This window comes from Apodemus sylvaticus, chromosome 8 (genome assembly GCF_947179515.1).
Source record: "Apodemus sylvaticus chromosome 8, mApoSyl1.1, whole genome shotgun sequence".
Classification (NCBI taxonomy): Eukaryota; Metazoa; Chordata; class Mammalia; order Rodentia; family Muridae; genus Apodemus; species Apodemus sylvaticus.
The window spans coordinates 109078351-109093363 of NC_067479.1; the positions used below are offsets into that span (position 1 = coordinate 109078351).

Genomic DNA, 15013 nt, shown 5'->3' on the forward strand with positions numbered 1-15013 from the left:
GGGAAGACATGAGATCAGCTTACCACGTGGGTTTCTCCTTATAGGACTTATGTACTAAATCAGTTTACAACTGCTGAATATGACCTGTAGTATTTCTCTAACCAGATCTCTCCTCCCCTTCTCTCTCTCTCCCTCTCTCTCTCTCTCTCTCTCTCTCTCTCTCTCTCTCTCTCTCTCTCTCCTCTTTCACCCTCCCTCTTTCCCTCCCTCCTTCCCTGTGTCTCTGTGTTTCTCTCTGTGTCTGTGTGTGTCTACCTATCTTGCTCTCTCAGGCACATGTGTGTTTGTGTGGGAGTATACATATACATTCATGTATGTGTCTGTGGAACCCAAAGGTAACCTCTGTCATTTCTCAGGTGCCAACCACCTTTCTTGAGGCAAGGTCTCTGATCAGCATGGGGTTTGATGAGCAGTTGGCTTGGTTAGATAGCCAGGAACCTTGGGATCCATCTGTCTCTACCTCCAAAGCACTGAGATTTTAAAATGTAGGACACTACACTGTAGTGGGAAATATTAAGAAAGTGAACCCACATCTCTCCTGCCCCGCCAGGCCTCAGCACCATGTCCGAGTAAGGTCCTGCTCAGCACCAAGCTATTCTCTCCCAGCTAGCTCCCACAGCATCTCATCTGTGTTTTCTCTCCACCATTGGCAGACCCATATTCCAGTAGCCAAGTAAAGCGAAACTCCTAAAGCTTAAGTAGTCCGTCAGGTTCATGTATCAGTAATATCACAATTTACATGATGCCAATACAGTAATTTCAGACCCAGTTGGTTATGGTAAAAGCTTTATCCCAATATTTCTAACCTTATAAAAACTTAGCTATTTTGGCTAATAGATATCACACAAGTGCATGGCCGAAGCCATCTCCATTCCTTTTTCTTCTCCTCCTGTGACCTCTGTCCCTTTTCTTATCCAGTCACAGGCCTTCCACTGCCGTATGTGACTGGGCATGGAATCCTGTAACATTTTACCCTTTCTGTTTAATTAAAAAAAAAAAAAAAAAAAAAAAGACTTTCTCTCAAAATATAAACTGAGCACAACTATTACCATTTTGTAAATTATATGGTAAAAGATAGACCTAACATCTAGGCCAACATTTTTGCCATTAAATTTAACACTGTCCTCTATCCTGAAAAACATCCTGGCTTTAAATTGAATGTCAACTGAAAACCATCCTCTCAAATCTGTTCCTTTCAAAGTGAAAAGCCTGGGCTGGCTAGGAGACTATGTAGTTTTTTTTAACCCCATCAGAAATCCAAGAACAACTCATATTAATTAAAAATATAGGAAGCCTAACACAGCTTCAAGAACTTAGCCAATTTGTAGAGACAGCTGCCTACCTGCATATAGCCCCAGTAAGTCAGGAAGTTGGAGCGTCAATCTTTAGCCTTCAGGCCCAGGATACTCTAACAGACCTTGAAAAACAGGAATTATTAAGGACTAGCTTATTCTGTTTGTGCAGAAATAAGCTGTCCTAATCTGTAACTTGTGTCCACTCAAGGACGGTACAGGTCTGCAGGAGAGATAGGCACTTTCTGCCCAGTGGCCACCTAGCCATAATGTATCACCTCACCTGGAGGAAGAGATACTCAGCTGCTTCTCTGAGTCCATGAATTGGGAGCTGTGAGGAGTAGAAATGTCTCAGCAACAAGTGAATAAATAACATTAAGTGTCACCTTCTGTGGATTTCTGATGTTTTTGAAAACCAACTATCTATGTAAAGTAATCTGGACTATTGTCTGTTAACGACTCAGCGATTTCTGATCAAAATCTTGAAAACACCCTAACAATCTACTCAGAGCCATGAATTTTCTATTTGACCCTAAACTCACAGGCTTAACTCAGATCTGTTATAATAACAGCAAAGAAGGACTGGGTCTAAGCCCTGTACTTTAAAATTTTTAGTATCAATAGATGAAATTTATATCAATGAAAACTTCGACTTTGCATCAAAATAAAATCTGTACCAAATAAGAACTTATAACTTTAATTTAGTAAAAAATATAAAGATTTCTACCAAATGAGATTATGGCTATGGCTCTCTAATGTATATTGGGGGGGGGAGGTGTACTTAGGTCCTTAACCAAAGAATTGTTTGGGACAGAATAAATCAAGCGATTACCTTCTGCTGACTACTCAGTATGGCTTGCAAGTTTCTTGTAGTTTGTGGCCCATAGGTTTTTCTGTTGCTGTTTTTTTTTTAATCATTTAGAATCAACATCAAAAAAACAACACAATCACCACTACTAAAGAGGCTAAAAGTTTCCAAACAATATATGCAAAAAAATCTCCAATTTGAAAGCACTCTGAAGTAGTCTCTTTCTGCACACACACACACACACACACACACACACACACACACACATATGGAGACGTCTATTTTATTTTAATTAATCTAAACAAAAATTTCAGGCTAGATTCACTTTGTATTTCATAAGTAATACTTTTTCCCTTTATTGGATATACCCATTGCACACTAGCCTTTAGGCATGGCTATAAATAAGATAGGAACTTTATAAATTATAACATATATGATAAATAAAATATAGAAGAGAAACTTGATAAATAAAATCCACAGTCAATACTGTCAAAAAGATCACAAATACCCAACCTACATGCTGTCCTGCACCTGACCATGAATTCCATCAGCTGTCTCTTCTGTACCTTGTGGCTTCTTTCCTCCTTGACATACCACTATTGCCATTCATGTTCTAGAACATACAGCAAAGCCTAACAACCCACGGATGGAAAAGACAGTAGCTTTAAAGTGAGGTAAAGGATCCTGTTTAGTATTTGTCTTGATCCAGGTCAAAGGTCCCTGACATAACCTATTGTGGAAAGAGCCTAACGCTGGCTGTTTCTTAGGTCTGTTGGGAAAATGGGTTCTTGAAGAGGCAACCACACCCAGGTAGTCAGCAAGGTTCTTTAGATACCACCAGGAAATTGCTTCTAAGGGGGCAGCATGGTTGGTGGATGCTCAACTAACATTTCAGTTCATTTTTGTGACATAGAGACAAGGTAGCTTCTATTTTCCGATTTGTGACCACATGATGTCCCCAAAGTGAAATAAATTTGTCAAGTTCCAAAGTTCCTAAGTGCCAGGCTCTCAGACTCACACCAGAATCTACTCAAGGCCAAGGCTCAAATTCTTTAGCAGCCTGGCCCCACTTTAGAGCACCGGAGGTTGGGCTGGGGGTGGTAACTCATTTGCACAGAGCTCTTGAATGACAGGGGAGGGAGGAGGGAGGAGGGAGGAGGGAGGAGGGAGGAGGGAGGAGGGAGGATAAAGACAGTTAAAGTGATGGAGACTCGAGAAAAGAACCAGGATGAGACAGAAGCCTTTCCCAGCAGAGAAGCAAGAATTTCAGCATAACTGCTGCCTAAAGGCTCTTCCCCTCCCCAGCGGTACACCCGTCATGTCAGTGCAGTCTCACCAGAGCCCCGCGGACAGGAAAGGGCTGTGCTATACAGATACAGCCCTTGTGTGGTGCTGCACGTTTGCCTTCTCTAGCATAAGCATAGCTAATACACTTCCAGAGCCGCCCTACAATCTCACGTATCAAGGTAGAGATAAAAGAGAAAAGTGTTCCTTAATTATTAAAAAATATCAAAGCGTGTGAGTGTGTGCATGTGAGTGTATGACTGCGCCCCTGGGGGCCAGCAGAGGACACTGGACTGTCTGGTGCTAGCGTTACAGGCCATCAAAGGCAAGTGAACTCAGGTCCACTGCAAAAGCAGAACTAAAAGCTCTTTAGCACTAAGTCATCTCTCCAGCCTTCAAGAAAAGGTTTCTAAGTGATCTCTTAAGACATAATTTTGAGCCACCAAAGTGGTATATTAAAATATCTTTAATGTAGTCTTCAAGTCCTTCTCGTCCTGGCTAGTCCTCAAACTCTTTTTCCATGTGGAAGCAACAATTTCTGATTCAGTCTGAGGTGAGGCCCCTAAGAGACAGAGTGAATTCTTAAGGCTGTTGAGGGTGACAGTGCAGAGCTGTACCTCTACCGGCTCGACACTGAAAACAGAAACCAAAGTCAGGATGCTGCCACATTTGTCCGGGAAACCACCAGGGGAAGTCCCAAGAACTTCTGTGACCATCCCGCCCAGGGGTTTGGCTTCCTCTGCAGTCCTACGCGCCTCTTCGCGGTTTGTACTTCTGCTGAGGAGCACATGTGCTTTTCTCTCTGTCTCTAGAACCCAAAACAAAGCCGCAGCATGAGCAGAGAAAGGAGAATTATAATTGCAGAAAAGGTCTGCCTCCAACACTGGTGTCCATCCCAGCAGCCTCCCGAGTGGACTTTTGTACTTTAGGAATGTAGGGGTACCTGTGTTTCCCAAGCAGAGGACTGACTGATCCACCGGAGGCGGAGGTAGCAGACACCACTGGTAGGCAGTCCTCTGCTGTGGCTCTCAGGAAGTGAGATCAAAGGTCAGCTGCTGCTGCTGTTAAAGGGGGGAGGGGAGGCGGCGGTGCCCGGAACCGCTCCCAAGGAGGATTCTGACCTTTCTCTACAGATAAAGGCAGAGACTCTCACGTTTCCTGGTAAAACGCTCTGTGCACATTTATGTTGGTGAGCTTTTCATTATGTTGTTCTATGTCCTAACTAAACAGTGATGCTAGCCAGGAGGGAGGAGGTTAAGGGTAACCCTCCCACACAGCTTCCTGCTCTCCAGCTCTCTGCCCCGGCACTTTGCCTCTGGTGTGCAAACCAACCAGAGAAATGGCTTCAGCAACGCAATTTAAGCTTTGGACTTCGCTCAGAAATCTTTAGCTCCGCCTTTCCCTCCACCTACATCTCCACCACAGACTCAAATCTTCTTGGCCAGATTGCCTAAAGCAAGCAGTGAATTAAAGCAAACCTTTGGATTCCTGAGTAGGCTGCCTCACCTTAAGGCGGGGTTCAATGAGTCAGAATTGGAAGCGAGGAAGACTCAAGGCTTTTATAGATCAGGGGTAGGGGTTTCCAAAATGGGGGATTTGGCAGGCAAAATTGGCTGGGTTAAATGAGCAGAACATAAGTATAGCAAGCTAGTTCTAAAACAAAGTCATGGTGGCAACTTAGGTATAACAATGTGATCATAACAAGGGAGCTGTAACAACCGTTTTGAACAAAGATAGATTATTATAAACAACTTTTGAAACAAGAGATAGGATTGCCATTCCTGAAACACACATTTGTAGTTAAGGCTACAGGTTGGGTATAGCCCAATCCTTGAGAAACAGGTTTAAATCATAAAACAGGCATAAACCTAGTTTGTCTTTAGCATAAGATGCGTTTTAAGACAAAGATGGTGGAAACAGGCTGGTTCTGCACCACTCTAGCTTGCCCTCTCTGCTTTGCAGCACAGCCCAGAAAAAGTCCTGTGGCTACAGACGCTCTATACTGTAGACTGGGGATAGCTAAAGCTTTAGACCCCACTTCCAATCTCCAGTTCCCATGTAACACAAGACAGGTGAAAATCAGCTTTGGAATTCACATTATCACATGAAAAGGTGAAGGTATCTTTGTTCTAAGTTCTGTCTCTAGCTCCTGGTAGAGCGACCTGACCTTCCAGATTACCCAGAAGGAGACTAGAGGGATAATTACCCCATCAGTGAGACAGTGTGCCTGTCCTTCCTAGGAATTGTTCTTACTTGCTGCCGTGCGCAGAGAGAGCGCATGTCATCACCATGCTGGTTTCTAGGACTCAGAAAAGTGTAACTTACTGTCTTTTCTTTTTATTTTTTAATTCTTTTTACTGATACTGGACAAAGGTTAAGAATGGTTTGCCTTACACCCTGGGTTTTTCACTCTTTCTCTGAAGCCCCTCTCGTCTTTTGGCTGCCTGTCCATCTCCATTACAATGATATGGCTTCTCTCTCCCTAGTCCTCGTGGCTGCTGGGGTGGTATATCTTGCAAACCTCACCAGGGCTGTTGTTGTTTTCTAAATTCTAATAAAATTGTTCTTAAGCTTCCCATTGAGTTCATCTCTAACTTGTTTTATTAATGGGGCTTTGACGGAAGAGAGCTTCTGCCTCCCTAGTAACAAGCTCAAGGTGTCATCATCTCACCTAACCGTCACACGAGGCTGCTGGGCTTCTGCCACTACAGTCTGTCAGCCATAGTTGGAAAGGATGAGCTGGAGCATGGCCACGCCCTGTGATCTCCTCCTAGTATCCCCAGCAACACAGACTGGGGAAGATGGCAAGTAAGAACTGAGTAGGTGTGGCTGCAGACTCAGCCAAGACTTCCCATCCTGCGCTTAAAACCAAGCTTTACGGTTGACCCACACTAAGAGTGACCTAGCTCAACTCTTGTCATTCCCTCCACCTCAGCCCCCTCCTCTCAGGTAACACCTTGTGTCTCTGTGCTCTTCCCTCCTCTTCACCCTGTGTTCCCCTTATTCAGGTATTTTTGTCAGCAGTGGACTATAAACTTCCTGAGGATAGGGATACCCAGCTGTCTCCGTGCCATCCTGATAGCTCCAAGAGGATCATTTGAATTAAGAGCAAAGAAATGAGAGGACAAATGGGGGAACTCAGTCTGCCAAGCAAGTGACATCTTAGTATATCAGCAATGGCAGGGCACGATAGAGTAAGAAGAAAGAAAGCTCTATAGGAGTTGCTGGAGCCAGTGGACAGCAGGCTAGGCAGGCAGTGACTCTGGATCCTGTGTGCACTGACACAGACCAGCGAAGAGAGTGTTCTAGGCATAGTCATGTCTAGGTGCAGCACATGCTGAGATGGGGAATCTGAGGCGTGGGCTGAGATCCAGCTGCCAAGGTCTTTTAATAACAAACAGCAGACTCACATTTTTTTTTAACCTATAAACATCAGAAAGAGGTACCCAAGGAATGACCACTCGTTATGATATCTAGGAAGGCTGCAGGGGCTGGAACCAGTAGCAAGGAGCCTATATGGATGAGTGTAGAATTAGGCTTACCCAAGGAAGAGGAAACCCTCAGTACTTATTTTAATCAAGTAAAATTTCCATTTGAAAGAAAAAAATTAGGAAGATGGCAACACAAAGGAAAAATAGTATTTTTAGAGAGCAACTGGCTTCAGAGAAATAACATACATCAGAAGGGATCTTGTACAGGGTAATTCTTATATGCAAAGACATACTGAACCGATAATTTGGAGATAGGCTGTTTATCCATCACAAAACAGGATCTGTATTACCCCTCTACGCTCAGCTATGAGCAAAAGTTTCTGTAAGACCAAAAGTTACTGTCTTTAGTTATATATCCACTGAGGAGCCTACCAGTCTTTTGATAGTTGCAACCCATTGTCACATGGCAGATCATTGTTAAACTCAGAAGATTTCAAAATCAAAGAAAGAAAAGGACATTAGGGTGACAGGGGGCTGTAAAGAGGTCAGGGTCATAGGAGAGAAAGGGAGATTGGAGAAGGTGGGAGGTTATAGTAATCAGAACACACATTATACATGAATGAAACTGTTCAGGAACAAATTCAATAAAAGTTACAAAAGAATATAATAGGTAAAACTAAAATTTAAACCTATATAAGAAGTAGAAGGTAAGGTACAGAAATTTTCTGAAGGCAAAAATAGCTAGGGAGGGAGATGGGAAATATGAGAGAACCACGAAAAAGCAATGAAGAAGTGTCCCCAGGAGAGTGCAGTGATTACTAAACACCAAGCGTCCAGGGCCGGGAGGCCTCCAGGGAAAAAACAGGCAGACAAACGGGGAAGAAATGAAAACTGGTAATTCTTTAGGATTCAATAACACATAATGATGAAACAATCCCTTTGCCCCAAGTCCTTGGAGCATAAGGAAATCTGGGACAAGCTGTTCTTTTGCCACATCGAAAAAGAGACTCTTTGTTTCAAAAAGTATGTGGCCAAACAGCTTGTGACGGTAATCAATTTATTTCCATTGTGGGCAGAAGTATAAATGAAAAGTCTCTATTTTGGAAAAGGCCATGAAAATGTGAAGACGTTATTATTTGCAAGCTGAGAGGAGAGGTGAGATCCTCTGCCTGGCACATTTCAGAAAGGTTCAATCAGCTGGGGCAAGGGGGTAGACTTAAAATAGAAAAGTAATGGGAAAAGGCTTTCTATGAACAGAGACAATGGCTGGTTTTGAAAACCCATCTCTCTGGAGCCTATTCTATTAATACACATTTACCAGGCAGCTTGGAGAGTTTGAAAGAGCCTATATAGTTCTTATTTCCCATAGCTTCTGGGTCTAATTACTTATTTGTATTCATATATGGATGGATGCACATACACACACACACACACACACACACACACTCAGTTTTTATATAGTGACAGAGATAGCTGCATACCCAAGTTGTAGTTCCTTATCTTAAAATAGAGGTTTGTGCTGTCTTTCAAAAATAAAGAAGGAATGGAAATAGGAAGCAGAAAAATCTTGGCCCAAAGATTGACTATCTTACTGATTTATTCTCTCACTCCACAAGTACATATTGGTTGTTACCTTATTAGAAACACAGAGTTTGGCACAGGTTCTGACTACTGAGCCCAGTTAGGAAACACATTCTCATAGTTCAAATGCAAGAGATACATTTCTGCAGGAGTTTAAAATTCATGTAGACAGGCTACTCAAGTGTTTACAACTCAACCAGATTTTCGTCTCCTTAATTGGCATCCATACAAATTTTTGCCCCATGTTCTGTTGTGGCTGAAGAATAAGAGAAACAATATAGAACGTATACCTGCCCACTAAATAGCTAACACAGAAATACTCAGCTGGAAGCAGCAGGAGTATGTTTATTCGAAGTATACCAAATATGAGAGCTGGTAATAAATCTCTTGATGAAAACGTGGTCAATGGGGCATTTAATTTGATGGCAAAATCTGCTTTCAAATTATTCAAAAATTGGATTTGTATGAAAAAAGAGAAGCATAGTCCACCTCACTCGCACTGTTCCTAAGGCATTTATTTGTTTGCAGGCTTAGAAGGCACCAGTGCTAAGAGATTTCCTTGAATATTTGATTTTGCTTGGCAATCATAGCAGTTCTTTCAATTAAATGACTATATCTATAATTGTCCAGCCATTCCAGGACATTTATGAAAACAAGATGCTGTCTTAATGAGGTGAGCTTCAGAGCGACATTTGACTCATTAGATGCCTCATTAGCTGCTATGAAAACACACTTCAATCTTCCCTTCTTGTTTCCCAATATTGGCCGACAAGAATTCAGTTACTTCAGTGCTTTCAGGTGAGTCGGGCTTCATAGTGAGCTCTGCAGATGTTAAAGGATCACTTTAAACTCCCAAAGACCTAAGACGAAACGTGTTTAACTCACAGCATGCTCCAGCTCAGCTGTAGGCACTGCAGGGGAAAAGGTTCCAACCAATCCACCAACTTTATTATGAGATGCCAGCATGGGGAGCAGACACTGAACCACACAGAAAGGCACAGAGGATCACCGTCCTCTTAAAGCATCCAGTTGACAGGTATAGGCATTATCTGCCCTTTGTGATTTCGCCCATAGTTTAAACGTGGAACAAAAAAACCCTTCATCCTCTTACACTCTTACCATCTATCTGTCTTACTCTCTAGCCTCTCTTACTCTCTTACTCCTATTTCCTGCTTGTTTCTCTCCTGCCCTCTTCTCCCTCTCCCCACCTCCACATGGTCATGACTGGCCTCTACTTTTCTACTCTCCCCCTTTTTTCTGCCTTTCTCTACCTCTACTAACCTCAGGCTGGCCCTGAGAAAGTAGGGTATGTTTTCAATCATCACAGCTCTCCACCAACAATAAACACTTTAAAACAGAAACAAACAAACAAACAAACAAACAAACCTTCATCTTAAAAGAGTTATGTGGATACGTGCATGTGTGCATATGTATAAAACTTCACAGGCATCCCCAGCAATCTGGTTGTCTGGGATACAGGTAGGTGTGTGCCATCGCTTTTTATGGGGGTACTGTGGATTCATTCTTGTACAGCAGAAACTCCCACTGTGCCATCTTGACAGCCCCGTCTGTGTACTTTTGTTTGCTGGGAAACAAACAATTTATTGTATGAGGAAATCATGTTTGTTTGAGGCACAGTCTCGCTCTACATCAGAGGCTGTACTCAAACTCTAGGATCTTACGCCTCAGTTTCGAAAGGCTAGATTCTTGGTGGTTTCCACCATGTCTAGCTAGAATACATTTTTTTTTTTCATGAGAAGGTTATTGAGAACAAGAAAAGACAAGCTCAAAAATTAATATAAAATACAGCAGCTGACACCAAAGGAAAGTGGGCCTTATTGATTTGCATGCCAATATTCTAAAATAATGAAATATTTGTTATACGCTGCATCAACTGAACGGAGTCATAAGAAATTTATGTGTGTGTGTGTCTGCACTTAAAAAGACATACTTCTAACTTTCATTTTCAGTACTTAGAAGAGCTAATTCCTAGGGAAAATATCCTAGGCTTTTTTTTTTTTTTAATCCTGACAATATTCCCTTTGACATGACACTAACTACAAGTAAATGTATTAAGTACTCAAATGAAAGAAAACAGTCATATGATTTAAATTTCAATATCATTTCAAGACAGACTAACATAATATGGTAGTTTGAGTAAGAATGTGCCCCCATAGGATCATAAATTTGAATGTCTGGTTTACAGTTCCTTAACTGTTTAGGAAGGATTGGGTGTGGGGGAGGTTTGTCATTGTCATGGGCTTTGAAGTTTCAAAAGCCCAAGCCATTGCCAGAGAGCTTCTGTTCATTCTCTCTCTGTCTCTCTCTCTCTGTGTGTCTCTCTCTGTCTCTCTCTCTTTCTTCCCCCCTCCCTCCTTCCTTCCCTCCCTCTTTCCCCACTTTTCTCTCCTGGCCTGTGGATCAGATATAAGTTCTCAGCTACTACTTCAATGTCAGGCCTACAGGCCAAAGCTGGCAGCCATAATGGTCCTTCTAACACTATGGAACCGCAAGCCCCCAAATTAAGAGCTTTCTGTTGCCTTTGCTGGTTGTTTCATTCACACCAATAGAGCAGTAGCTAAGACACATAGCTTCTTAGTTTGTCTTCTATGAGTCTGTAGTTTTCTGTCAATTTGTCTCTTATAGCAAAGGGGGGAGCATATATGCATATGAAACTTCCTGACTAAGTTAATGACCAAGGGAAGAACTAATCTTTCTTGGACACTGTTGAAGCCAATACTTATAGTTAGATTAAGCAAAATTCTTTTGTATATATACACATACATAAACATCATATACACATACGTACATATAACTATACATATAAGCATACATACACAGACTTACACACAGGTAAATATAAATGTATTCATACATATACACATGCACAAAATTGACAGTGCATGTTACATTAGCTAAGCTAGTACTATGATTTAGTATAAATTTAAATTGTGGGAAGACATTCTTTCATTTCTCATTGAAAAAGAAGTTCTTGGTGTATCCTTCTGAGAAGAGGAAGAAGCATTGTAATATTAACTGGACACTTCAGAGGAACATTGACATCTTAGGATGTCTAGCAAAGTTAACAGCCTAGGTAAGAAAACACAAGACACTCTGACTAGTCACTTACTCTGTAGGCTGGATCTGGTCTCTTCTCCACGCATCTCCACCACACTAAATAGAGCACAAGTCATTTGAGTGATAACTCAGAAAATGTCTAGCAGCCTTTTTCAACAGGAGATACAATGCCTCAGATAAAATTAGGATGGGGTTTTGATTTCTACTCTAGGTAGACCACATCTTTTTCTATCTCCCCCTCTCCAGAAAACAGAAGCTAGGCCACATGCTATCTTGAAGCTTATTTCAGCTTTAAAATTTAAAGTTTCACAGGAGAACCATTGTGAGAGTATAAAAATGTGAAAGTATACAAATATTGTGATTTTTTTCAGTCAGTTTTACAAAGTGCTGTGTGATGGACTCAGTGGTCATCTAAATGACAATTTTACCTTCAAGCACCATAAACCCTTGTTTTTAATAAAAAAAAAAAAAAAGCTCAATCCAGAGAAGATATCTCAGACGGTAAGAGTCCTTGCTAAGCAGGCGTAAGAACCTGAGTTTGATCGCATAGCACCCAAGTAAATAGTCAGGAATGGCTGTACAAGTCTGTAAACCCAGTGCTGGGGCAGAGACAAAGCCAGGGAAAGTAAAAACTGGCCAGACTAACTGAACTGGTGAGCCTCTGATGGAGTGAGGGGACCCCCATGTAAAGGTCATAAACCAAACCCGTTGCTATCCTCTGTCCTTCAAGTAGAGGCACATACATCTACTTACACATGTGAACCTGCACATACATGTGCAGACATCATACACACATATACACATATACACAGAGAAAGAGAGAAAAAATATTTTTAAAAACCTGCTTGAATAAAAACTTAAAAAATTGGACTTCAGAGTTTAGTAAATTTCATAAAAGATCTTTTTTAAATAAAGAAATGTGCTGATCCTCACTAGCACATTAAAAATCATAGTACCTACATTATTCTAATAAGAATTTCTTCAGGACTTTGGGTTTTAATGATAGTAAGTTTTATCTGTCTACTGTGTTAACCTCCATTTTAGTATTGAAAAAATAGTTTGTCTCTGTGGTTAGTATTTTTCACCTTCCTCTTGAAGCCCAAAGCTGACTATACATTCATGTATGCCACTGAATAACATTATCATGGCAGGGCAATGTAGTATAAAATAATTCTAAATTGAGGATTAAAGAGCCCTGAGTGTGAGTTTTATTTTGGCAACGTACTGTCATACTGTCTGTCTTTCTGCTGCAAAGGCCAATCACTACCCTCCTGCTATAAGTTCATTTTCGTGGACAATGCGAATCAGTCAGGTAAGGGGGTGTAATTAGGACAGCGGTGGGTGGCAGGCTTATCAGACAAGGGAGGCCTGTCCAGGATGTAAGAGACAACACAGGTCAAGCTTTACTATATGTTTGCGGTTGACTAGTTAAAAGAGCTTTGCTCAAAGGTCCACGCTTAGGCCTGGGGTCTTCCTAAAGGGCAGCTTCTGCTTCTATGAGGCTGGACTGAGGGCTCCAAGGCCACATTTCTAAGGAAGTCTTCCAGGGACTCACCAAACGCCAGAACTAGTGATGTCCATTAAGTACATGCGATCCTCCTCACTCTGGGCAAAGGCAGCTACAGATACCTTTGCAGGTAAGGAAATGGATGTTTAACGAGGTTGTGTAGTTTGCCAAACATTACAGAGCTGGCAGGTAGGTAGATAAGACATTAACCCAGAAGGCTTGGCCACAGCCTCCTTGTCCCTGATGCCATTCCAGTGCCATGACAGTGTCACGTTGCTTACTTAAAAATGTCCTGATGCTTCCCTAGTACCAAGCACTTGGTTATTTTACACTAGTCTCTCCCACTGGTTTTAACAACCCAAACAGGTGGGCAATATTAATCATTTTTGTTTTATAGATAAGAAAATTAATTAACCTTTCTTCAACTGTCTCCAACTCACTGAAACTATAGCAATTCCTAGTTCAGCAAAAGATTAGATTAAGAAAATATCTATAATGAGCCAAACACAAGGAGCAGTGTGTTAATGAGAGAACGATTTATCGGCATGTACATAGAAAACGCTATTAGGAAGTACACAGAAAACCTTGCCTTACAATGAACGCTGCCTCATTTAAAGGCATCATGGACAGGCAAAACGAACTGTATGTACCTGGGAGCTAAGCCATGAGGTGATTCTAAGCAGAATCTCTCAGTAGGATTTACAATTCTGAGAGAAGAATCAGAGATGCATTTCTTATCATCCTTGTCTTTTATCTTCTGAAAGATCTCTCTTTATTAAGCTAATGAAACAAGATTCCACCAATAAATTTCCCAGGAGAGGAGACTGCAATGTAAGCAGCTGACAAAGGATGCTGCGCTTAAGTATGCTTAGGAAGAGCAAACACCATAGTAACAGGACAGCAGGATCTCTACTTACTATGTTTAAAAACAAAAGTCAGTTTGAAAATCTAAGGGTTTCCAGCAGGGATTCTCAACCTTGGTTGTAGGCTGCACCTTGAAAATAAGACTGTGAGGACTTCAAACACTAATGCTGAGCTACCACCCTCAGACAGGGACAAGCTGGACAGTGGGGTATTTTAGGCTGGACACTAGGGTATTTTAATAATGCTCTAGTTTTTTAATATGCAGCCAAGGTGGAGATTCACTTGATTAAAACAGTATAATCCCCATGGTAGTTGGAATTATCTCACCATTGAAGCCTGTCAAGGCAGACTATTAGGCGACCACAGTACTAGGAGACATTTTCTGCCCTGGAGGTAAGGACTTTATTAGCAGACATATTTTAACAGAACAGAATTCTGCACAATGTGTGTATGTATTCAATGAGCTGGTTTCCTCCTCTCACCAGAATGCTTCCCACTAGAAAGCAGCCTCCTCTGGAGGAGACGTGAATGAGAGCATTCAACCTTCTTTCCAGACTCAAGCTTAAAATAGCATGAGTTGTATTTCCAGATGACACTCCTAAGGTGGAGTGTGTGGGATGTGAAAAGTTCTGTCAAGACACTGTCAAATTAAATGTTTGTTTCTGTCTACAAAAATAAAAGCATCTTTCAAAGGATTTCTCTTTATTTGTTTTTCTTTGGTTGGGGATTGAACCCAGAGCTTCATACATGTCAACCACTGAGCTAAACCCCTAGACAGAAAGATTGAAAGGCCCAGATGTGAACCAATTCACCATCAACAAACAAAAAGTAGCATTTATTATGTGCTGATCTGTGGGCTCCTGTGCCAACACATTAAACACCATACATGATCATCAGAACAGTCTTTGATTTGAATATGGAAAGAATATGAGTAGTTAAAACAAAAGCATTTATGACCAACATTGAATAAGCCTGTGTCCCTATGTAGCCCCTGTATGACCAGCAGTAATGGTTTACAGCATGATTAAAGAGGGATCATGGTCCCTGCCTGGCATCCAGAGACCAAGAGATCCAGGGTCTGATCATACACCAGGAAACTTTAGAAGCTTACTTTGCAACAAGTTCAAAAGAAAATGAAAGGATGTGATTTGAGACAAGTGAGAAATTT

The 15013-nt window shown here is 41.5% G+C and overlaps 1 protein-coding gene across 2 annotated transcripts in view; it reads right to left on the minus strand.

Moving 5' to 3' along the window:
- Fhit (fragile histidine triad diadenosine triphosphatase) overlaps positions 1-15013 on the minus strand; it is a 1648302-nt gene that overhangs the window by 890654 nt on the left and 742635 nt on the right. Inside the window, exon 1 of one of the 2 annotated variants that reach the window (XM_052190251.1) lies at positions 4328-4573. The exons of the other annotated variant lie outside the window; for it this stretch is intronic. The gene's annotated coding sequence lies outside the window, so the exon portion shown is untranslated. Of the gene's footprint in view, positions 1-4327; positions 4574-15013 lie in introns of those variants that run through there. 2 annotated transcript variants of the gene reach the window in all.